This window comes from Pipistrellus kuhlii, unplaced genomic scaffold (assembly GCF_014108245.1).
Source record: "Pipistrellus kuhlii isolate mPipKuh1 unplaced genomic scaffold, mPipKuh1.p scaffold_m20_p_27, whole genome shotgun sequence".
NCBI classification, from domain to species: Eukaryota; Metazoa; Chordata; class Mammalia; order Chiroptera; family Vespertilionidae; genus Pipistrellus; species Pipistrellus kuhlii.
The window spans coordinates 3250876-3275217 of NW_023425526.1; the positions used below are offsets into that span (position 1 = coordinate 3250876).

Sequence of the window (24342 nt, forward strand, 5' to 3'; positions counted from 1 at the left end):
AAAAAAAGTTAAAGAAATTTATCACCACCAAGCCAGCATTACAAGAAGAAATGCTAAAGGCAATGGTATACAAGAAATTAGAAACACCAATCAGAAAGGATATATGCACCCCTATGTTCATAGCAGCACAATCTACAATAGCCAGAATTTGGAAACAGCCTAGATGCCCGTCAGCAGATGATTGGATCCAAAAACTATCGTACATCTACACAATGGAATACTATGCTGCCATAAAAAAGAAGGAATTCTCATCATTTGCAGCAACCTGGATGGAATTGGAGAACATCATGCTGAGTGAAATAAGCCAATCAATGAAAGAGAAACACCACATGACCTCACTCATTTGTGGATAATAAAGAGCATTATAAACTGATGAACCAAAAGATAGATATAGAGACAGTAAAGCAACAAGCAGATTGTCAAATTTCAGCGGGGAGGGGAGGAGGATCTGGGGGAGATAATAGATCAAATGAAGGACTTGTATCATGCATATAAGTACAACCAATGGACATAAAACTCTGGGGAGGGAGGGAGGGGGGAAAAATCAATAAAATATGTAAAAATAAATAAATAAATGTTTAACAAATAAATAAATAAATAAAGGCAATGGTATAATGAAAAGAAATAGAGAGAGAAACCTAGGCATACATATTAAAATGGCAATAAATAGGTACATCTTAATAATCTTTAATGTAAATGGATTAAATGCTCCAATCAAAAGGCATAGAGTAGCTGAATGGATACAAAAACATGACCCACCTATATGCTATCTACAAGAGACCCACCTCAGAAAAAAAGTGAAGGGATGAAAACAAATTTTTCCATGCAAATGGAAATGGGGGTAAAAAAAAAAAAAAAGAAAAGAAAAGAAAAAAAGCTGGGGCCTGGCCAGCGTGCTCATGGTTAAGCATTGACCTTTGAACCAGGAGGTCATGGTTCGATTCCAGATCAGAGCATGTTTGGGTTATGGGTTCAAGCCCCAGTGTGGGGTGTTCAGGAGGCAGACAATCAATGATTCTCTTTCATAACTGATGTTTCAATCTGCCTCTCCCTCTCCCTTCCTCTCTGAAATCAATAAAAATTATATATATATATATATCAATATATATATATATATTTTTTTTTAATTAATTTATTTTTTTTTTTTAAAGCTGGGGTACCAATATGCATACTTGACAAAGGAGACATCAAAATGAAGGCCATCACAAGAGACAACAAAAGTCACTACATAATACTAAAGAGATTGATCCATCAAAAATATAACCCTGATAAATATATATACACCCAATATAGAAGCACCTAAATATATATTTAAAAAAAAAACTTCTGGAGGAATTTAAGGGCAAGACCAACAACAATACAGTCATACTAAGGGACTTCTAGACCCCAGTGATACAATGGATAGATCTTCTAGACAAAAATTCAATACGGAAACAGTGACATGCTGGATCAGATGGATTTAATTGACATTTATAGAACATTTCACCCCAAAGCTGAGGAAGATACACTCTTCTCAAGTTCACAAGGGTCATTCTCAAAGATAGTCCACATGTTAGGAAACAAAACAAGTTCAAGAAGACTGAAATCATATCAAGCATCTTCTCAGATCACAGTGGAATGACATTAGAAATTAACTATAGCAAAAACACCCCAAAACATTCAAATACATGGAGGCTAAATTGCATGCTATTAAACAATGAATGGGTTACCAATGAGATCAACAAAGAAATCAAAAGCTTCCTGGAAACAAATGAAAATGAACACACAAAAAAACTAAACCTCTGGGATACAGCCAAAGCAGTCTTGAGAGGGAAGTTCATAGCACTACATGCTTACCTCAAAAAACAAGAAAAACTGGTAATAAAATATTTAACACTACAACTTAAAGAACTAGAATGTGAACAAGTATAGTCCAAAGTAGAAGAAAGGAAATAATAAAGAGGAGAACAGAAATAAATGAGAGACTAAAAACACAATACAAAAAATCAATGAAACCAAGAGCTAGTTCTTTGATAAGATAAACAATATTGATAAACCATTAGTCAGCTCGACCAGGTGCCCTGGGACAGGCACTGCTGCCCCCGCTGCCGCAGCCGCCCATCCTCACAGCCACGCGGGCCGAAAACCTGACTGTTCAGCTCAGGAGCCAAAGCTGATGCCCCACACTCAAGTCCAGCCGAGCTTTCTCCCACGAAGGTCACCACTAAAGGGGACTTAGTCTGAGACTCAGGCAGAGGCTGCTGCTGCTACCGTCGGATTGGTACCTGCCGGGCGGGAGCCAGCTCAGCCTGTCAGGCGGGGCGTGCAGTGCTGGCTGCACAGTCTCCGCTCTCAAAGGGGCAGCTTCCCTCAGCGTCCTGCAGCTGAAGCAACCACTGGGGAATGTTATCTGGCTGGGTGGTCCCTGCACATGCCCCAGAGCTGACAGTCCCGACAGGTGTGCACCACGCCGGTCCTGACACACGCAAAGCACGCCGAGTGGACGCCCAGACGCCGCCCTGCAGGCAATCTAAGGGAACTGTCTTCCCTCTTCCATTTCAAAGGAAAAGCACCACCCCGATGACTGTTACAGCCTCTGAGCTCACAAACGCGAGTCTTGCCCTCCCCATCACATGTGACAGCTCTCTTCAGAGCAGGCGGCCTGCAGGGCGGGCTGTGCGGAGCCGGAGAGCAGGCCGCTGCCTGAGCTCTGGAGACTCGGACGCCCCATTCCCACGGAGCCACATGACGGGAAGCTGGATACAAGCGGAAAATGCCAGGTGAGACAACGAACAGAGCTACACAATAACTGCCTGAAAGTCCTCCCTGGGTCCTCCCCACGGACCAAACCCACAGCTTAGGAATGAACACTCAGGGTCTGACACACAGGCCTCCAGGGACAGGATTTCAGCTCCCCCGCCCCCAGGCAGTGGTCAAGGCTGAGAGGTGTGCAGGAGGCAGCTAACTGATGTTTCTCTCTCATCGATGTTTCTAACTCTCTCCCTCTCCCTTCTTCTCTGTAACAAATCACTAACATTTAAAAAAAAGTAAACCTTCAACTTTAAACTGCATTTACTTTAGAAAGGTGGTGCAAACCCTGCCCCTTAAAAAAAAAAAAAAAAAAAAAAAAAAAAGACAGAAGGAAAGACTAAGAAAAAAAGGAGACACAGACACCGCCTCTCCTGGGAGGTCACTGAGGTGCACTGGGCGACCCAGTCCCGCCCACCTCTAGGCAGCCTGCCCTCACCCCTCACCCCTCACCGGCCTCTGTGAGGGTCCCCTCTCTCCCCTCGCCTCCCCCCATCTGAGAAGCATGTCCTACAGGGACGGAAGGAGGGATGAAGGGAGGGCCAGTAACAAAACCCGGACAACTCACAGTGACCCTCCAGCTCCTTCCTCCTGGCCACAGGAGCAAATACTCCAGTTTTTGCACATCTCTTCTTTCTCTAAAACCCAGTGCAAACGTGGCGCCTCTGGGAACAAGCTCACAATTCTCGGCACAGAAAACCTGGCTTCCCTCCTCTGTGCAGAGCATTCACTGAACTGTATGCAGTCACTCAATTTGGCTTTGGAGTGAAGAAGTCTAACCATATTCAAAGTGGAGAGGATATTTCTCCCCAGGTACCTACCAGTCAGCCTCATCAATCATGGACCTACGGCCAGCTCCCCCCATTCCCAGCCCTCACTAGATGACTGAGAGCACGTTCCATACAAAAATTACTTTATCTGTAAACACTTCATTGTGTGTAACCAGCAGATACACACAACTCCATCCTTACACCTAAAATAATGATTCCTTAACCTAAATCTCATATCTAATGTTCCAATGTTCCCCATTGTCTGAGAGATGTATTTTATAGCTGATTTATTTGAACCAAGAGTGAAATAATGTTCCAAATTATAATCTCCTTATGTCTCTCCTGTTGTATTTAATGGCAATCAGCTGAAGAAACGGGTCACGTGTCTTGCGGAACACCCAGCCTTCTGCATGAGGCGGCTTTTGCTTACTGACATTTTCACGGTGTTTCCAGTGGCGTGGCAGCTGGTACCAGGGCTCTGCAAGCCGGAGCCGTTCTCAGGGAGGGACCCAGCACTGGCCACAGGCGTGGTACAGAGAAGCAACCCCACTGATCCATGACTTAGTCAACACCAGGACAAATCGGCCACGTTACTATAGAAGCAGGTGCAGCCCTTCCCCCACCCACTGCTCCCCCTTCCCACAGGATCCTTCCTGGGGTCCAGGGCATGGTGCTGCCCTCACTTACCTTCCAACTGGGAAGTGATAGCTGAGGCTAAGTTATGAAATACTCTAATCATTGATCTCCTGTCCTGCTTTTAAAACACGAATTTATTGGGGTGACATTGGTTAACCAAATTACACAGGTTTCAGGTGTACAATTCTGTGGCACATTGTGTGTACACTGTACTGTGTGCTCACCACCACATGAGGTCTCCTTCCATCGCCCTTCATCCCCTCTCTCCTCTCTAACGCCCAACCCTCCCCTCTGGTGAGCACCATACTGTTGTCTGTCTGAGGGTTTTTTTGCTCAACTCATCTTTTTCACCCAGCCACCCAACCCCCTCCCTCTGAGAGCTGTCAGTCTGTGCTCTGTGTCTATGAATCTGTTTCCACTTTGTTAGCTTATTTTGTACATTAGATTCTACAAATAAGTGACACATGTGGTATTTGTCTTTCTCTGGCCAATTTCGCTTCGCATAATAATCTCCAGATCCAACCAGGCTGTCTCCGAGGGCAGGAGATCCTTCTTTTTGCCAGCTGCGTAGTATTCCATGGTGTTCAAACGTTTCAAACGTTCCACAGCTTCTTCATCCACTGTCTGCTGATGGGCACTTGGGCTGCTTCAAATCTTGGCTATTGTAAATGACGCTGCAGCGAACATAGGGGTGCATATATTCTTTCAAATTAGTATTTCAAGTTTCTCAGAAGTGGAATTACTGGGTCATCAGGCAGTTCCATTTTTAATTTTTGGAGGAAATTCCGTACTGTTTTCCACAGTGGCTGCACCAGTCTGTGCACGAGGGTTCCCTTTTCTTTTCTAAAAATATATTTTATTGATTTTTTACAGAGAGAAAGGGAGAGGGATAGAAAGTTAGAAATATGGATGAGAGAGAAACATGGATCAGCTACCTCCTTAACACTCCCTACTAGGTATGTGTCCACAACCAAGGTACATGCACTTGATCAGAATCGAATCTGGGACCCTTGAGTCTGCAAGCCGATGCTGTATCCACTGAGCCACACCAGTCAGGACAAGGGTTCCCTTTTCTCCACATCCTCGCCAGCACTTGTTTGATTTATTGATGGTAGCCATTCTGACAGGTGTGAGGTGATACCTCATTGTGGTTTTAATTTCTCTGATGATCAGTGACTTGAACATCTTTTCAAATGCCTATTGGTCATCGGTATGTCCTCTTTGGAGAAGTGTGTGTTCAGCTCCTTTGCTCATTTCTTAATTGGATTATTTGTTGTTTTGGTGTTGAGTTTTATAAGTCCTTTATAAAACTCTTTAGTTTGGCCTAATTCATTTGCTCTCTTCTTTTTTTTTCTTTTTTAATATGTTTTTATTGATTTTTTACAGAGAGGAAGGGAGAGAGATAGAGAGCTAGAAACATCGATGAGAGAGAAACATCGACCAGCTGCCTCTTGCACACCCCCTACTGGGGATGTGCCCGCAACCAATGTACATGCCCTTGACCAGAATCGAACCCGGGACCTTTCAGTCCGCAGACCAACGCTCTACCACTGAGCCAAACCGGTTTCGGCCATTTGCTCTCTTATTTACTTATTCATTCTTTCATCAGAAACGTCCTCCCCCTCTTACTCTCCCAAGGGGAGAGAAGAGCAGTCATCAATGGCTAGTGGCAGCTGCAAAAGCAACACCAAGAGCCGGCTTCACGCTCAGGAGAGAATGCTGAGCGTCCTCATCCTGGCTTCAGTGCTCTATGTGTCCAGAAGAACTCGTCTAATGACAAACCACAGAAATGGTCCCTGAAAATATAGTCCCAGCCTGGAGGTGCTGGCTTTTCCCAAGTGAACAAAACCCACACATATTATTCTGATGGTGAATTTTTCTAACTGCGCTATTTTACCCACACATATACTGGCCTGTGTTTTCTTAAAACCTTTTTACTCTCAAAGCTTGACAAAGTGTTTTGAATCCTCAGCATTTTCGAAAACAGTTCAGGCTGACACGTTAATTAGCATACAATTACTAACTGGCCAATCACACACCACTTATTTCCAGCCCCACCCAGTTTACATAAATGCAGACATCAACGAAGTGCTTCGGGCTGTGGACAAGCCTCAGTTTAGACCTAGGCCTGGAAGCGGGGGCCTTTCACAAGAAAATATAAAGTGGAAGATGAAAGGACGGCCGTCTGGAATTTTCTGGTCAAGCACAGGAGGTAATCCGTCACACAGGTGATCTGCCTGCCCCACATAAAGAAGATGCATCTACAAGATTAAAACAACACCACCACCTCCCTTTTCTCTCCCCCGCCCCCTGGAAATCACATCCCCATCCAAAAATTACCCTCCCTTTTCGTTCACTAACAGCTCTATTTGCCCCATTTTTCCTTTTGTTTCCCTTGCCTGAGGAGACGTAAGAAAAAAAAAAATTCGCTGTTTACAGAAGTGTAAGCATCTTGTGGGCAGGTGGGCTCGAGGGGGGCTCCGGGGCACATGTCCACCCCTCTCCCCCCGGAAGCCAGGGCTCCAGGCCCCAAACCACCTGCTGAGAAAAACGAGGCCACCTGACACGGTTATACGCAGGTATTAGCTGTGTGGCACTAACAAATGTTCCTGTGTTTTCTATAAAATAAGAGTTGTACTTTTTCCTACAAAGAATACTCCTGTTGTTTTATAAACTAAAGATTTTCCCACAGCAAAATTAATCCTGTATGCAACTTTGCTTTCTCCGGCCCCTCAAGCGCCACAGCTGTTACTGTGAGCCACGCAGCAATCCAGAGAAGGCACCGAATCCGCTGAGCCCGCAGGGACGCACGCATGTGAGTCTCCCCATAGAATCTTCCAGAGAGCGCTGAGCCCATCGGTCAGGCCCAGGAGTAAACCCGTCCACAAGTGAGCAGGGGGCACGGATGGACAGGTGGGCACACAGGAGGCGACTCGGAGCCCACCTCAGCTCCGGAGCACGTCTCTGTCCGATAAAACCCCCACGAGGCTGGGGACAACGTTCACAGCCATCGACTGTAGGCGATGCTACACGGGCCTGGGACGGCCATGACCTTTGGCATTTGAGAAGCTGCGGAGCACAGAGAACAAGCTGTGGAGAGGCGCGAGAAAGGTTTTGTGGGAAGGCTGTTGGTTGTTCATTTTAATTTTGTAAATTACTGGTAACTGAAGCCTCCTACAGCATGCACAGGCTTCTAAGAAACTAAAAAAATCTCACTACGTATTATCCTATTGCTTCGGATGGGTGTTGAACCAACTTGATTTATTCACACAACACACTCGCCCCTTTTCTAATCCTCACCCAAGGTCATGTTTGATTTTGGAGAGGGAGAGGGAGAAAGATCGATGTGAGAGAGAAACATCAAAATCAATGGGTTGTCTCCTGTATGCACCCTGACTGGGGATCGAACTCAAAACCTAGGTTTGCGCCCTGACCAGGAACTGAAGCGTTTTGGTGTAGGGATGATGCTCCCGCCCACTGAGCCACGGCCCCCCTCTCTCAGTAGGGTGATGCTCACATACATTTTATAGCATCACTCACACGCATTCCATAAAATGAGGAACGGAAAGGGAGTTGAACAAATTCAATTCCTCGATTAGAAAGGCTAATAGTTAAAAAATTTAACTTACAGAGAACAAACTTATGGTTATTCCCACTGAATAGACAGTTTAATGTCACGGTGTTTAAAGGCCATTTAGGTACTTCTGAGTATTCCTAAAGGGCCCAAGGGTGTCACCCACAAACGCCAGGTCCTCACAGTGCTGAGCCCACTCCCACGTCCGCGGCGTCGCCATTCCAGTCTGTCGTGAACGCCTCACCCTGTAGAAATCTCGCTCTCACAACGTCACCTCTCCGCTGCCTGGGGCCTGGGACCAGCCTCCGGGAAGGGACTCCAGTGGTGGCGTGTGGGCTTGCCTGGGGCAGGCCCCGGAGGACGTGGCCCGGTGAGACGGCCGCCATCAGGAAACTCCTTCCGTCACCACAAACCTAAGATCGGCCGTAACTGTCCACAGCCCCCCGCAGCCAGTGCCACAGGGCCCAGAACCTCTTCCCTAACTTTACCCCAAGACTCCAAAAACCCTCCCAGGCCTGGGCCCGCACCAGCCCCCAGGCATCCACACGGAGCCTTAAGTACTGACAGTGCTGTCACTGCTGAAACCAAACGGGCTCCGCTTGCACACCATATTTCTCAATTTTACTGCTTAGTTTCCCCCGAATATTTCCTTTGTTGAGTAAATTAGCAACGAGCCAATGAGAGGGACTGAATCAAAGAGCACTTCTAAATCTTAAAGCTCAGAAACCATCATAAGCCATTCAGACACGGTGCTGGCTGAGATCCAATTAATCCATTTCTCTGTGAAAATCCCCGAGGAGTCTCCTGCTGGGCTCAAAACGGATGGAATCGTAACGCCAGACGAGCTGTGTAAGCACTTCCACACCAACACCAGATGAGAGCATGAAATCCACCCGCCAGCCTTTCACTGGGCTCACACACACGCCAGTGCCCACCTGGCGGAGAGCCGAGCCCGCTTCCTGGCCCGGCCAGTCTCCTCAGACCCTCCTCCCGCGGAGGACTGTCAAGGACGAGCTCTGGTCCCGCATTTACACACGAGACACCCTCGCCGGCCCCACCGTCAGTGTCGTGGCAGCGTTAACAGTCGGGAGAGACGGAAGGCTTTCTCTGAATTCGCCATCTTACTCACTGGCCCGGGCAGAGCTCACCCTGCAGGGAGGATGTCCCGAAAGTCCTGGGTGCTCAGTGCATGACCGGGCGCCTGGCACGCAGGCCAGCAGGTCCCTCCCGGAGGCCCAGGCCTGGCCGGACTCTCTGGGAGCCTCCAGAGCCAGGCAGGGGCCACAGAACGTGGTGGAGGCCGTCCAGGCCCCCTGCTCCGCACAGGGCTGCTGGGAGCCGGCCACACGGCGCTGCCCCTCGGCCCCGCGGCCTGTGACAGAAAGGACGCATGTCCTTTAAACTGACGCCAGTCCTCACGATACTTTACCTTCCCCCGATGGTGAGGGCGCTGAGACCTCAGACTGTTTCCTCAGGGAGAACGAAGTCACCTGTTTGCAGAACGAGCAGTTCTGCTACGTGACGAAGACGTGCGCGCCTCCGTGTGCACCCGTGTGCGCCGCGGCCCTGCCGTCCTTCCCGGAGCTCAGGGGAGGGTGCAGGGCGAACGTGAGATGGCACAGCACGGCTGCTCATTCGCTACAAGAAAACTTACCATGAAAAAAAGTCAACTGCACTTTTCAGTAAGGTCTACAACAGACATGTGCTCTCCAATATAGCTAATATTTGTCTCAGAATTTAAAAACTCTGAGACAAGCAAACCCAGTATATACAGCAGCATAACAGTTTTAGATAAAAATACTTTTTGTTGAAACGGTCTAGCCTTGTTTCCCATGACTAACTTCTAACAGAGAGACAGCCATGACCCCAAGCAAAACCCTCCTTCCCTGAAACATGACGGCTGCTCCACCTCGCCAGCCTGACACTGTCTCCTCCGGCTGGAGAGCCAGCAGGCGCGTCCCGAACCCTGCCAGCACGTGTGGGAGCTGCACACGGCGCCAAGCAGGCGCTCTGCCGCACAAACAAAGCAGACGGCACCAACAAGTGGGAATTCCAGATGCGACGGATCACCATCCATTGCCTCTGAGTGACACACGTAACCAGACAGGGATGTGTCTGCAGAAACTGGGAACGCTGGTGCTAAACACACGTCAAACCTCTCGGGAGCATCGCCCGGCGCAGCAGGCCGGCCTCTCCTATGACACAGGGCGGGGATCTCAGTGCACACGGAGGCCCGGCCTGGCTGCCCCTTCTCCAGCCACTTCAGTCCTTCGCTCTGCTCCTCCAGAGTTCCAGGTTCTGATTCAGTCCAGGTGATCCTGCCACTCCACCCACTCAGCGTCTGTGACACGCAGGCTTCCACGTCTTCATCCAGGCTGCGGGACCAGTCACGGCCCAGGGCAGCCGCACCCGAGAGCTTCCTGGGGAGGAACAAAGTGGCTCCCGCCCTGTGGGTGCAGTCCCTCGGCTCCCAGCCCACAGTGTGCCCCAGGCAGGAGCCAGCTTCCCCCTCCCTGGCTGTCCTCCAGCTGACAGTGTCCCACCCAGTGCCGTGCACACGAGATGACCTGGGGCGGAGATAGGCCAAGGGAGCTGTCACTGACAGGGCTGCGGGGGTCCCCACAGCACAGAGAGCAGGGGATCAAGGCTCATCCCCGAGAGCAACGGCCCAGAGGCTTCCCAGCATGCCACGGTGCGAGGCCACTAGAGACTTGAGGGACAATTTAGGAGGGGCCCCGCCTCTGCAGAACCCCAGCCACACTGAACCCTAGCCACAAGGAGATGCCGACCTTATCTCTTGTTATGGCCTTTACTTTGAGGTCTATTTTATCTGATATAAGTATTACAACCCCAGCTTTTTTCTCATTTCCGTTTGCCTGAAAAATGTTTTTCCATCTCTTCACTCTCAGTCTGTGTGAATCCTTTGCTCTAAGGTGGGTTTCTTGCAGACAGCAGATATATGGGTCATGTTTTCTTATCCATTCAGCTACCCTATGTCTTTTAATTGATGCATTTAATCCATTTATGTTTAATGTTACAATTGATAAGTATCTGTTTGTTGTCATATTTTTCCTTAGTGTTTGTGTTTCTTCTTGCCTTTCTCTTTCTTTTTTTTACAGCAGTCCCTTTACATTTCTTGCACAGCTGGCTTGGTAGTGATGAATTCTCTTAGCCTTTTTTTGTCTGTGAAGCTTCTGATCCCACCTTCAATTTTGAATGATAGCCTTGTTGGGTATAGTATTCTTGGGTTCAGTCCCTTGTTTTGCATCGCTTTGCATATTTCATTCCATTCCCTTCTGGCCTGGTGTGTTTCTGTTGAGAAATCAGTTGCTATTCTAATAGAAGATCCCTTGTATGTAACTTTGTTTCTCTCTTGCAGCCTTTAAGATCCTTGCTTTGTCGTTGGTGTTTGTCAATTTAATTATGATGTGTCTTGGTGTCGGTCTTTTGGGGTTCAACTTGTTTGGGACTTTCTGTACTTGGACTTGGATAGATTTTTTTCTTGCCAATATCAGGGAAGTTTTCTGTCATTATTTCTTCCAGGAGGTTCTCTATTCTTTCCTTCTCTTCCTCTCATTCTTTTATCCCTATTATTCTAATGTTGTTTCGTTCTGTGTTGTCCCAAAGCTCCCTTAGACACTCCTCTTGCTTTTTAAGTCTTCTTTCCAGTTGCTGCTGTGTTTGTGTGTTTTTTTCTACTTTGTCTTCTACTTCGCTAATGCAATCCTCGGCCTCTTCTAGCCTACTTTTTAAGCATTCTACTGTGTTTTTTATTGCAGCTATGTCGTTCTTCATCTGCTCTTGGTTTCTTTTCATGTTGGTGACATTCTCGTTCAGCTCCTTATAGGTCTCATTGAGTTGTGCATTTGTCTTCCAGCCATTTAAACATCCTTATAACCATTACTCTGAATTCTGTGTCTGATGAGCAGCTAACTTCAAATTCATTTAACTCCCTTTCTGGTGATTCCTCTTTTCCTTTCCTTTAGGGATTGCCTTTTTGTCTTCCCATGTTTTCCTGGAGTGTTGTAATTATAGATCCAATTGCCTTGTTGCCCAGGTTCCTTTGGGGCTGGTGCTACTGTGTAATCTCTCAGTTCTCCTGGGCTTGTTAATCTAGTGTAGCTCCCTTATCAAGCTATTTGAGTTCTCTTGATGTAGGTCTGTAAGCTTGGGAAGGACAACTGTGGTGTCTACAAGTCAGCTGCTGTTGAGGGGAGTTTCTTAATTTTTGCTGTTTTGCACCCTTAATTGTAATCACACGTGTCCTGCAGGGACTCACAGTGGTCCCCAGGAACCATCTGTTGGGGTGATGGGGTTCAGGGGACCTGCTATTTGGAAAGGCATGGCTGAGGTGCCCAGAGATATGCAGTCGTGGGATGGGCGGATCCAGCTTTTGTTGTTGCACCTGTGGTAAATAGATGCTTACTCCCAGTGGCGGTTCACTGGAAAACTCACGTTAGTTTGCCAGTGAGGTGCATTAAAGGACTCTGAAGGGCCCTAGCAGTGTAGTTACGCAGTTGAGGTGCCTGTGGGTCAGTAGCTAGGCTAAGTGAATTCAAAGCTTCTACTGCTGGATGGGTGTGCGCCTCCTGCTTATTCAAGATCGCATCCAAGGCAAGCTCACTGTGGCTCCAGGTAACAGACAGAGACTTGGCTGACAGCAGCTGCCCTCTCACTGCAACAAGACTTGTTTGAGAGGTCTTGTACCCATGGTGTACGCAAGTGGGTTTTTAATATCCCAGTCCAGCCTAGTAGCAGGAATGCTCGGGCCCTTCTCAAGAAGGGAAATAATCAATTCCACTAATACACACATGGTAAATAAGATTGTTGTTAGAGTGTTGAGTTTGACAGTTGAATAGTAGCCAATTTCTCAGAGGAAATTAATGTGGCTAATGGAAATAAACGAATATTCTAGAAAAACTGATTGTACTGTACAAAAAGCTGTTCCTAAAGTGTAAACAAAAATTCTTATTGGCAGATCATCTCATGGTAAAGTTGCATAACATGTAATGAACCTAAAGCAGTCATAGTTTAGTGCAAATATTGATAGTTAAAATGTAAAAGCTATCAAGACTACATTATAAAATTTTCATAAGTCTCCTATTATTTAAATTAAAAAAGGGGGTGACAGTGAAAGAATATCATGTAAGGAAAAATATATTGCAAGTAAATTACATCTAAAAAATTTGTATTTAGAAAATTAACCTTCATTCGAAACGCTGACAGCAAGATATCCATGAAAATACACATATGGTGTCTAAATAAGCCAGAGGAAAATCATTTGGGGGGGAAAAAAAAATGAAAAAGGATCCCAAGTCAAATTTATAGAAAATATCCCTTTATTAACTTTTGGTTGAGATTATGTTTGTATATTTTCAGAAAACAACTCCGAGACCACCTGGATTCCTGTAACAGTATGGAATAGACAGAAGTGCTCTAACCATGAAGACGGAAGAGAAACAGTTCAGAGATAGAAGACGCTGAAGACGCCTCGCCATACCAGCAGACAGCAGCTGCGTGTTGCTGTAGGATACTCAGGATCAAACCAGAGACGGTTGGACCTATATCACCACCATTTGTCCACCAACCAGATCTGAAATATCATGGCTGACATAAGGAACTGTTTGACATTGAAATTGGGACTCAAAAGAACTGTTGGCCCAGAAAGGAACTCACAACAGGCTGATTCATTTTGCCTCCCAGCATAACCATTATGGCTTGTCTCAGTTTTGGTTCTTCTAAGGGTATTTCTTGGATCACATGATCTTACACATCTAGAGGAAATAATGAACAACATAAACTGATGAACAAAAACAGACCCAGAGAAAGAGAAGCAGCGATCAGACTCTCAAACCTCAGAGGGAAAGTAGGGGAGGATGGGGGTAAGGGGAAGAGATCAACCAAAGGACTTGTGTGCATGCATATGGGCCTAGGCAGTGGCCATGGACAACAGGGGAGTGGGGGCATATGTGGGGAGGGCTTTGGGATGGGAATGGTGGGGATGAGGACAATTCTGTGATTCCGTAATCAATAAAATTAAAAAAAAAAAAAAAAAAAAAAAAAAAAAAGGAGATGCCCAGAGCTAGGCGCCCCAGCCACCTAGTAACCCGCGTGAGTCTTTTCTGATCTGTGTTCTCTCGTTTAGAAATGAGAGCACGTGAGAGTCCCCAGTCTGTGGACCCAACAGGAGCCACCATGGCCAGGAGAGCTCCCCGCTGACAGCGCAGCTTTGGATGGCAACCGGCCAGGCGCTCGCCCGCGACCTGCCTCCGCGCCAGCCTCAGCTCCCTCCTGTGGACATGTGTTCCAGGTGATCTAGTGTGAAGATTACAAAGAGCCGACATACATAAAAGTTTGTAGTCCTGGTCCCTCGACTGGCCCTCGCTGACAGCGACACCACAGGCGGCCGTCTCTCTCAAACAGAACCACCCAGACAGGACATTGTCTTCTTAGACCTTAGAACACTGAGGCCGCCCTCACCCTGCCTGGGCTCAGCCTCCACGTGCCATTCACACGTGCCTGCCACGCTTACTTAACCTTAAACTAGACGGCCTGCTTCCTGCGCCCTCAGCACGCCGGTGCAGGAAGCACGGGCTCCGAGGTCACGCGCTCCAGAGGAAAGGAGACAGGCCCCGAACAGCCACGGTTTCTCAGCACCGACGGGAGCCACAGACAGGGACGCGCTCCTGCACTGTCACCTTCAGGCTCACACCAGGAGGAGCCTCACTGTCCCCGCTCGGAGCAGAGAAGTTGGGGACCACACACAGGTGGGCAGAGTGCACAGGTGCTGTGAGAGATGGGGGCCTCTGTCTTGGGAGCCCTTGGCCTTGACCCTGTGCACACTGCCCTTCACCAGAGACCAAGCCATCCAGCCTGCACGGCGTAGCTGGCTGAGCAGCTGGCTGACCCTCCCCTGGAGCGGTGCGAGGGGGAAGCTGGCAGCGATCAGTCAGGCGCTGCTGACACAGCTTCACGGAGTCCCATTTAGAGCTTCTGAATGCACGGCTTCCTCAAGACCGGAAGCTACGTTACCGAAGAAAATGATCCAGGGAATTCTTACATACTTCCGAACTGTGTGACCCCTCTCCCCTACGTAAAACAACAACGTTGTCACTATTTTCCATCCAATTTCCCACCAGGCATCCCTCACCTGCCTCTGGCATCCAGGAACACAGCTGGCAAAGATGGGGGAGGGTGGGGAGTCCAGGTAAGCACATTCAAAATGACCTTTTGCAAAGGATATATTTCGCCCATGTTTTGACTTATGATGGAGGGACCATCTGCCTTTCACTCCACGCAGGAATATTCAGTGACCTACGTGCTTCTGCAGACTTATCCTATATAATAAAAGGCTAATATGCAAATCCATTGAATGATGGAACAACTAGTCCCTATAACACGCACTGACCATTAAGGAGCAGAGGCTCAGCACAGGAGCTGCCCCCTGGTGGTCAGTGCACTCCCATAGGGGGAGCACTGCTCAGCCAGAAGCCGGGCTCATGGCTGGCGAGCGCAGGGGTGGTGGTGGGAGCCTCTCCAGCCCCGAGGCAGTCAGAGATCCCTCAGGCCCCCGGAATGCGAGAGGGCACAGGCAGGGCTGAGGAGCACCCCGCCCTCAGGGCATGGATCTCGTGCACCAGGCCTCTAGTGTACTTATATGTAAGCACAGTACTACCGTTTCCCCGAAAAGAAGACAGTGTCTTATATTAATTTTTGCCCCCAAAGATGTGCTAGGTCTTATTTTCAGGGGATGTCTTATTTTTCCATGAAGAAGAATATGGTACACATTTATTGTTAAATGAAAATAAAGGAAATTTATTACCTGTATACGGTACGGTAGTACGGTAGTTGTCAACACAAACCAGACAAACTGTGAATCCTACAGTATCAAGAATTTACTCATTTATTCAATGACAATCATGTCATCATCTTCTGGAACATCATCATAACAATCCAATTCCTGAATTTCCTGGTGAATTTCTTGTGACTCCATTTCTTTCAGAATCAGTGGACCAAATCTCTCATGTTTAGCAATAGCATTCTGAGACAGAGCCTAGGGGGCCTTATTTTCGGGGGGATGCCTTATATTTCATTCAGAAGGAAACCTGTAAGTAGGTCTTATTTTCGGGGAAACACGGTAGCTTTGTAATAGACTTGGATATAATACTATTTTGTTTCATTTATTTTACAATAATAGGAAGCTTTCAAAGAACTCATCTGTTCAAGTCTGATGTGACACACAGCGGGCTGGAGGAATGACACATGAGGAAATGGAACGCAGACCCACATGCGTCTGGGATTCTAGTCTACACCAAAGGCACTAGTTCAAGTCCATGGGGGACGATAAGACTTCTTTTAATCCTCTGCCAGGACAAGCTTATTGATCTGATAGAGAGAGACCGAGAGGGACAAACAGCAATTGACTGCCTCCTATACATGTGCCGAATGGGGGCCAAACCCACAACCTAGCTATGTGCCCTGACCAGGATCCAAACCCACAGCCTTTCGATGCACCCGAAACACTCCAACCCCCTGGGCCACCCCAGCCAGGGCGAAAAGGTAAGAGTCCACAGTAAATGGCGAAAGTGGATGTTGGTGCCTCTGAAGAAAGCTGGAGCCACGCTTCCTACAACTGGTCAACCAAGGGCATCTATGGCTTATGGTCAAACAAGAGTACAGGAGGATATATAAAATATAGCCTTTATATCCTCGCAGGAAGAACTTTTTAAAAAGCATAACAACTTTTTTACATGGTAAAATATACTCCAGGAAAACTAGAAAGACAAGTTAAAAGTTGGGGAAAAACATTTGTAATTCCTAACACAAGGCCATCTCTTCCGGAGACGGTGCGAGCTCCTTGAAATTGAGAGGAGTCCAGAAAATCCAACAAACAAGCAAAGGAAAATACCTGCCTTTCAAACATACAGAAAGCTGCTGGATTCACTCATGAGAACAAACGTAAACGAAAATCACACCAAGCCATTGCCTTTCACCCAGCAGACGTCAGAGACGGGAAGTGTGGTGACAGCGAGTCCCGATAACCTCCCTCGGATCATTGCGGAGGTTTAAGATGTTACCATATGAGGAAGGTAGATGAAGGGGGTAGAGGAATCCTTTGTTCTATTTTTGCAACGTTTCGTGAGCCAAAATTTATTTCAAAAGTAACAATTTTGAAAATCACCAGAAAATGTGTCCGTGTGACACAGCAGCAGCTGGGAGGTCGGAGGAGCAGACCTCTCCCCCAAGCGGCAGAGCTGCAGCCTCGGCGGGCAGGCTGGCAGGACAGCAAAACGCAGAGCCTGAGAGCCCATCAGGTCCACAGCTAAAGAAATGACCTGCTCTGCTGAAGTGCTATTCCCGTGTGAAACAGGAGAAAAGTCTCTAAGCTCAAGCAGAAAACGTTCAAAGCCATACAGTAACTCAGAAGCAGGTGAGAACGTCAGACGGAATCCAATCTGATCTATGAAGGCAATGAGTTGCCACTCCGCACACACCCCAGCTGATCATCGTGGAGATTCATGACCCGCGTGCACCAATTCTCCGTAACCCGGTGGGCTCTCCGCAGGCTTCTCTGCCTCAACAACCCATGAAGCGTTTAATCCACACCACACGGACCTCCGGGAAACGTCACTCTTCACACCCGACAATATAAAGAGCATGTCACCCTCCATTTCTCCTCTCTAAACCAATCCACAATCGCCACAGTTACGTCTTATTAAACTGAGATAGTATAATGTACAGACCATAAAATTCACATCAATCGTAAGAGAAGGGAGAAAATAAGAAGAAAACAAATGGATCCGAGTGGCCTAGGACTTGGACGCTGCAGAACCCTCAGGGTGCACACGGACACCGGAGCCCTATTGGCTGTGGCCTTGGGGCGCCTCCCCCAGGAGAGGGGCCTCCCTTATTGGCTAATTCACCTGCCTTTTTAAAAGTAAAACAAAACAAAATACTATGTATCATTTCCAAATTTAAAAAAAAAGTTTCCACAAAATGGTAATAGATATGTGAAAACAAATCTGAAAACGAGCTAACCTTAACTCAGAATATTAATCCAATCGATACTTATGTTCAAACATGCCTTGTGGAGGTAGGGGAGAATATAGTATTGGCTCTGAAGTAGATGGAACGCAACAGTAAGTTAACGAAAAGGAGGTACAGTTTGTTCTCCCAGGAAACGAGCCGAATCCGATGATGACAGCTCACCCCCCACCCAGCCCGCTGATTCAGCGGGACCCAGCTGTCTAACACGTGCAGTGGGCACCAGCCACTTCACAAACTGAGGAAACCACAGTCAATGCGTCCACACCAAACCGCTGAGCTTTTCATCGCCAAATTACGAGCCGGTTCTTTTCAGAAGCATGTGTCCCTGCAGCGGGAGCGGGTGGCCTCGTGGGCACGGTGCTCACAGGCTACGGGGAGAGCCGGGGTCTCCGCTCCTCGGCCTCCCTCTGAGGAACCACCGTCCTCATGGGCAGCAAGTCCCCGCCCGGACTCCTCACGTCCTTCCTGCCTCCCCACGGCCCGATGGGAGCCCCGCAGCACGAGGCCCAGGCTGCTCCCCATCTTCAGCCCGAGCTGCCACCCCCGGCAGGTCCCTCACGCATGCGCAGTAGGAATGCCCACTTGCCCAATGGGCAGCGGCTGTTCCTGCGGAGAAAGGCAGGGGCACAATGTTGCCCTCCCCGCTGCACATGGCAACTGCTCTGCTGGTGGCCTGAGGACTCTGACTTACACCGCCGCCCAGACACAGCACACACTGTGCTTTATTTCTGTGCAGAGCCCGGCTGGTGTGGCTCAGTGGCTAAGCGTCGGCCTATGAACTAGGAGGTCATAGTTTGATTCCAGGTCAGGGCTGGTGGGCTTGATCGCCAGTAGGGGCGTGCAGGAGGCAGCTGATCGGTGATTCTCTCTCATCGCTGATGTTTCTGTCTCTCCCTCTCTGAAATCAATAAAAAATACATATATTTAAACGTATAAAGGCGAAATAGGGGGATTTTCAAAGGTTGTGCCTCTGGTGAGTGAAAAAGGCATGTAACTCAACATCAGCTTTTTCCCTGGGGGAGAAGGGAAGGTGCTGAGAGGAAGGGTGGGCGGATCAGACTGAGTCACAGGCTGGAGAGGAGAGTGTGTTTTTGTCGGAGGGCCATGAACAGGGACTCTGTGATAAATCTATTTCTGAAAGACCACACTAATGGCACCAAGCCAACCCCAAATATGCGAACCTCAGAAGTAAAACGTTAATAAAGCTCACCCTGTCACAGGTCCTCAGGGGCCGGCGGAGCGGGCTGTCACGGCGATGCTGTCACTATCTGATCATGTGGCTCCTTCCCCGGAGCCCGTGGGCACTGCTGTGCTGGGCGGGAAGTGCTGACCCGCCTTTCCAACTCTTTAATTCACTGGATGGAAATGTGGGGAAATGCAGGGAGAATAAAAGAAAGAAACAGAGCAGTGAGGTTAGGAGCGCCTCTGGGTCCTCTTCACACCAAAGGCAAAAGGAATACTAAGATCTGAGGTCAGGAAGCTCCCGCCGAGGACCGGCCCTGCACCCCCTGCTCGCCATGCCCGGCCAGGCCCGGCTCCTCTCCACGGTGACCAGTGCACGGCCGGCCCCCGCCCCCGTCCACAGCACAGCGAACCCGCTGCAGTGAAATGAGCGTGCCAGCAGAGTCTAAAGGCAGGCCGCAGGAAGCACAGAAATAGGAAGAGTGACGCGAGCCCTGGAGTCTCCTCAGATGTCATCAATGACCCAATAACCTCGTACGAGCAGCCCAGCCGCCCGCCTCCCACAGATCGCCCGCACACAGGCCTCTGAGTGACGGTATTGCATAGACGTGTTTGCCAAGTTAACCACGAGGCCGATGCCCATCCTGCCTCCAACACATCAACACTCCACTTCCATCGCTTTACACTGTCCGGCCGGTGTGCACACACCTGACCGGAAATCCTGTTTTCCTGAGGCCTGTGATAATAAAACCTGCTCCCGCCCCCAGAGACGTGGCTGCACACACAGCTTTTAGCAGAGTAAACTGGAGCAGAGCTTTCACACGCGGAACTATTCCTCTCTTCAGACAAGTCAGGTCAAGCACCTATCATCGATGTCCCAGATGTAAACGTCTAGTTTTACTGAAAAAGAAGAGAGAAAAAGGGAGAGAGGAGGCACGGAAGGAAGAGAGGAGGGAGAGGGAGGAGATGGCATGCTCTCCAAGGCCTGGTAGGAACTAAGCGGTGACACTCAACACGGGCATTTGGCACGTGTCTCCGTGTGGGCTGCCCCATGCACGGGGGAAACATCAGCAACAACCCCACCCTGGGGTTGTGAGATCAAAGTATCTCCAGACGTGAAAGTGCTCCCTGCGGGGTGAAGCGCCTGCTGAGAATACAGAGCCCAATGCATGCACTCCGAACAGACCAAGATTTATTCCCCCCCCTTTAAAAGCGAAGGCAAGACAGGAATACTAATGTATTCTCTAACTATTTTGGAATATGATTGAAATGTTTAGGTGGCAGTTGCTATAATTACCCCTTCCAAAAATAACTGAATAAATGAGCTCATTCAGCTTAACTCAATGTCATGATTACTCAGGTTACTCCAGTTTGGAAAGCGTGTGTAAAGTATGCTATTGTTAATTTTTTTATAAGAAATGTTAAATATAAGTACATTTGGACATGTGGACACATGTATTTGCTTGCATTAAAAAGCAATAAAGAGATTTCTCTACGGACATCTGGCTCTGGAACCACATATATGGTTTACAAAATTATAAACCCATGTTAAACTTTTAAGTTTCAGAAAAGCAAAAGCAGAATGAAAGCATATTAACCAAATGATGTATTGATTTGGTGGCATAAATAAAAGACTGTGGAACACAGCGTGTGACTGCATTTCCCGAGTGGGGAAACCCTAAGGACAGAACATCTCCAGCTTTTTCAGCAGCAGTGAAATTGTTGGTGAAAATATTGGTAGAGTTGTTCTAAATATTTATGTGTTGTGTACAGATAAACTAGGTTAATCAAGCAAATAGTTATATTCATGTTCCTAGGGACAAATTTCAGCTTAAAAGTAATACAAATATATAATCAGAAAAGCAAACTATCTTGTAATTTTGAATTATAAATATCAGTGTGGATTTACAATCCTATATAATAAACAGGTAATATGCAAATTAACCCTCAAGCCCTCACAAGATGGCTGCCTATGACCAGGCCGGCAGGGGGGTTAGTGAGGGACAACCAAACGGCTGAACAGCAGGCTGTGTGGGACAACCTGGCCAGCGAGGGGAGAAGGGAAGGTCCATGAGGGGTGACCACACTGGCAGGAGGGGAAGTTGGGGGAACCAGGCTGGCAGGAGGAACAATTAGGGGTGATCAGCCCAGCATGCAAAGAAAGTGAAGCCAGCAGCAGGGCGAAAGTTAGGGGTGACCAGGCAGACAGGCAGGTGAGCAATTAGGAGCCAGTGATCCAGGATTGTGAAAGGGATGTCCAGCTGCTGGGGATTGGGCCTAAACCGGCAGTGGGACTTTCCCCGAAGGGTCCTGGATTGGAGAGAATGCAGGCTGGGTTGAGGAGTCCCCTTCCCCCCCCCCCCCCCCCATGCACAAATCTCGTGTACTGGGCCTCTAGTCTATGTAATAAAAGCCTAAGCAACCCATCAAGGTGGAACGCCCAGTGACCAGTCGCTGACGTGCACTGACCACCAGGGGCAGACGCTCAATTCAGGCGCTATCCCCTGGCGGTCAGTGCATTCCCACGGGGAGTGCCGCTCCGCCAGAAGCTGGCTCTCCCACCTCCTCGGCAGCACTGAGGAGAGAGAGCCCCCGCTAAGCAGCAGTGAGCAGGCAGGCGGTAAGGAGAGAGGGGTCCCGGACTGCAAGAGAACACAGGCTGGGCTGAACACCCCCTCCCCCCCGCATCAGTGCACGAATTCCACGCATGGGGCCTTTAGTAGATCATGTTAAAAACAAAAGAAGGGCCCAGACGCCATGACCAACCCAGGAATGAGTGCCCCTAACTCCCAAACCAAAGCCCCCAATTCCAATTCCTTCTGTAGGGACCACAGACCATGGTCTCTGGAGATGGGGACCTGAGCAGCACAAGGGTGTCAGCTGCATGAAACTCCTTCAGCAGGGGAGAAGGGAAGGTCCTTGAGGGTGACCACACTGGCAGGAGGGGCAGTTGGGGGAACCAGGCTGGCAGGAGGAACAGTTAGGGGTGATCAGGCCAGCACTTCTCTACACACACAGCCTCCCTGGTGGCTGGTGGAGAATGCTGAGGAATCAGAACTCCAATTCTGAAAATTGCCAAATAAAGGCCAAGACTTCCCTGTGTAACGTTCCTCAGCATAAGGCTGGGCTCTCTCCTCGCCGGCTGCGGGGGAAGGAGAGGGCCCGGATGTCACCACTTTGCAGCCAGCCATCGGCAAAGCTGCCGGTTCCCGAGTCCTTACTCAGCCCACGGAGAGTCCTGCCAGGAAATCAAACTGAATCGGCTGAGATCTGACGGGAATGAGCAGGGCACACGGAGACAGAAAAGCTGGTCGACGGGTCTGGTTAGCGAGGTTCACCCGACTCGCGGGAAACCCCGGGGACGGAGACCAGGCAACCCCAACAAATCAGTCTGCGACTTCAAAAAGAAACAATGAAATAAATGACTAAGATAATAAACAATGGAATAAAGAAATGAGAGGGCGGAGAAACAAACAGGTCCTCCAGCTGCAATGTCCGAACCTTCTCTGGTCCTAGGTCTCACAGCCCAGTGCTAAACGGGGTTTCTGAGACGGGGAATTTACGCACAGGTGCGTGTCTGGTAACATCCCGGAGTTACTGTTACTGAAGTGTTTACAGATGAAAGGAAATGACATCTGGGATTTGCTTCAAAATCCAGCCGCTGGACAGTGTGGGCGTTTAGATGAATATAGTTCCAAAGAAAACCTCCAAGTGTTTTTGGAAGTTTGAACCAACCCTCACACACACACACACACAAGAATAATCAATTCATTCAATAAAGTCTTGAGAATTTATTCAAGTGTTAAATATAGGAGATGTTAACACCATTCGTGTCCTATCAAGACCATTCCCAGCAGCTGCCATGTGGTTTTCGCAGATCACAGACCACCGCCCCTCCCAGCGCGGCCGCGGACGTGTGCGGCCCGGGCGGTGCTCTCACGCAGGCTCCTTCCCCGGGGAGTCCACGCCTGAGCCAGGCACGGGTGCTGCATACACACGCAATGGCTGCGCGGACACACGGAGAGACCGGGGCCACCCCCCGGACAGGAAGCGAAGGCAAACCGCTGGGCGCGCTGGCGAGGACTGGGAGGAAATGAACTCACTTCGCTGTCACCGGGAAGCACGGGTCCGTCCACCCTCCCGACCCGCCAGCCCCAAAGCGCAGCCGTCCTCAAACTCAGAGCTACGGGGCCAGCTCCCTCTTCTCCCGCAGCAGGAGGAAGGAAGGTAGCACAGGAGGCTAAGTGGGAGGAGGGAGGAAAAAGGACAATTTCTCACCAGTGTGGCTTCTCGGGATGAAACCAGCACAACCCTGACACCCTCCTCTAACAGATGACAAAGGAGGTGTGAATGGGGGGCCCAGGCTGGCTTCAGGGCTCACACGGGCAGGCAGTGTCAGTTATGCCCCTTCCTCAGGGGGTTCTTCTGAGTCTCCCTACCTGGAGGCAACAGACCCAAGTGTGTGGTCCATTTCTCGCCAATTTCTAACGCCAACAAAGCAGTTCTAACGCCAACAAAGCAGGCTTGGCAGTTGGTACGAAAGTAAGGATGGCAGCGCCCTGGCTCCCAGGCAGAACTCGGGTCAAAGCCACAGGACCAAGGCTCTGCCCGAGACTGGCCTGTGCCCGCAGCTGCCTGAAAGAGGCTGGGCCCACTGAAGACCAGCTCCACCTGCTTACCTGCCCCTTCGCCTGGCAGTGAGGAGAGGTTGGCGGGCGGTGACATGCCCGCTGTGGGAGCCATGCCAGAGCCCCGGAGAGTCACGGCCGCTCAGAGTGGAGGCCTCTTGGTAGCTCACCAGATGGCCAAGGCCACTCTGAGCATGGGAATCCCAACCGGAATGTCCGGCGACCCGCAGGTGCAAGGGCACAGCACAATCTCACGTCACTGTGTCCTTCTGCAGCCAAGTGACGGGCGTCATTGTTGGCTAGAAGCTTCTTTTGTCTGAGAAGTAACAACATGTTGCCAGCTGGTCAGCGGGCAGGGGAAAGGCTAGAGCGGAGAGCTGGTACGGCTACGACGGAAGGCTAAGAGCTCAGATGTAGCTACCATGCTACCCAGCACAGAGCCGAGAGTGAAGCTCAGAGGCAGTTTCTATTGAGGCTACAGACCAGCCAGGGTGCAGGGCAGGGAGACAGGAGGAGCTGCCGAGGCTGTAGCTGAGGGCGCTCGGGCACAGTGCCAGGTAAAGCTATAGGGCTAGGCAGCGTGGGGCTGCTCAGGTAACAGCTGTGGGTGCAGAGGAGAATGCCACTGTGTGGAAGGCTATGTATGTACCAGCCGGGGCACCGCTGCCTGTGTGGCCTTGGCTGTGAAGCGCTGTGTTGGCTAATGGCCTATGACCAC

The 24342-nt window shown here is 49.2% G+C and overlaps 1 protein-coding gene and 1 non-coding gene across 3 annotated transcripts in view; both read right to left on the reverse strand.

The window, feature by feature from the left end:
* The window catches only part of NCK2 (NCK adaptor protein 2), a 108742-nt gene that overhangs the window by 47873 nt on the left and 36527 nt on the right, over positions 1-24342 (reverse strand). The window contains exon 2 of one of the 2 annotated variants that reach the window (XM_036454024.2): positions 19025-19169. The exons of the other annotated variant lie outside the window; for it this stretch is intronic. The gene's annotated coding sequence lies outside the window, so the exon portion shown is untranslated. The remainder of the gene's footprint in view (positions 1-19024; positions 19170-24342) is intronic. 2 annotated transcript variants of the gene reach the window in all.
* On the reverse strand, positions 5799-6005 carry LOC118728008. The gene has a single exon (XR_004990747.1). It is a non-coding gene; the product is annotated as a small nucleolar RNA U3 (small nucleolar RNA).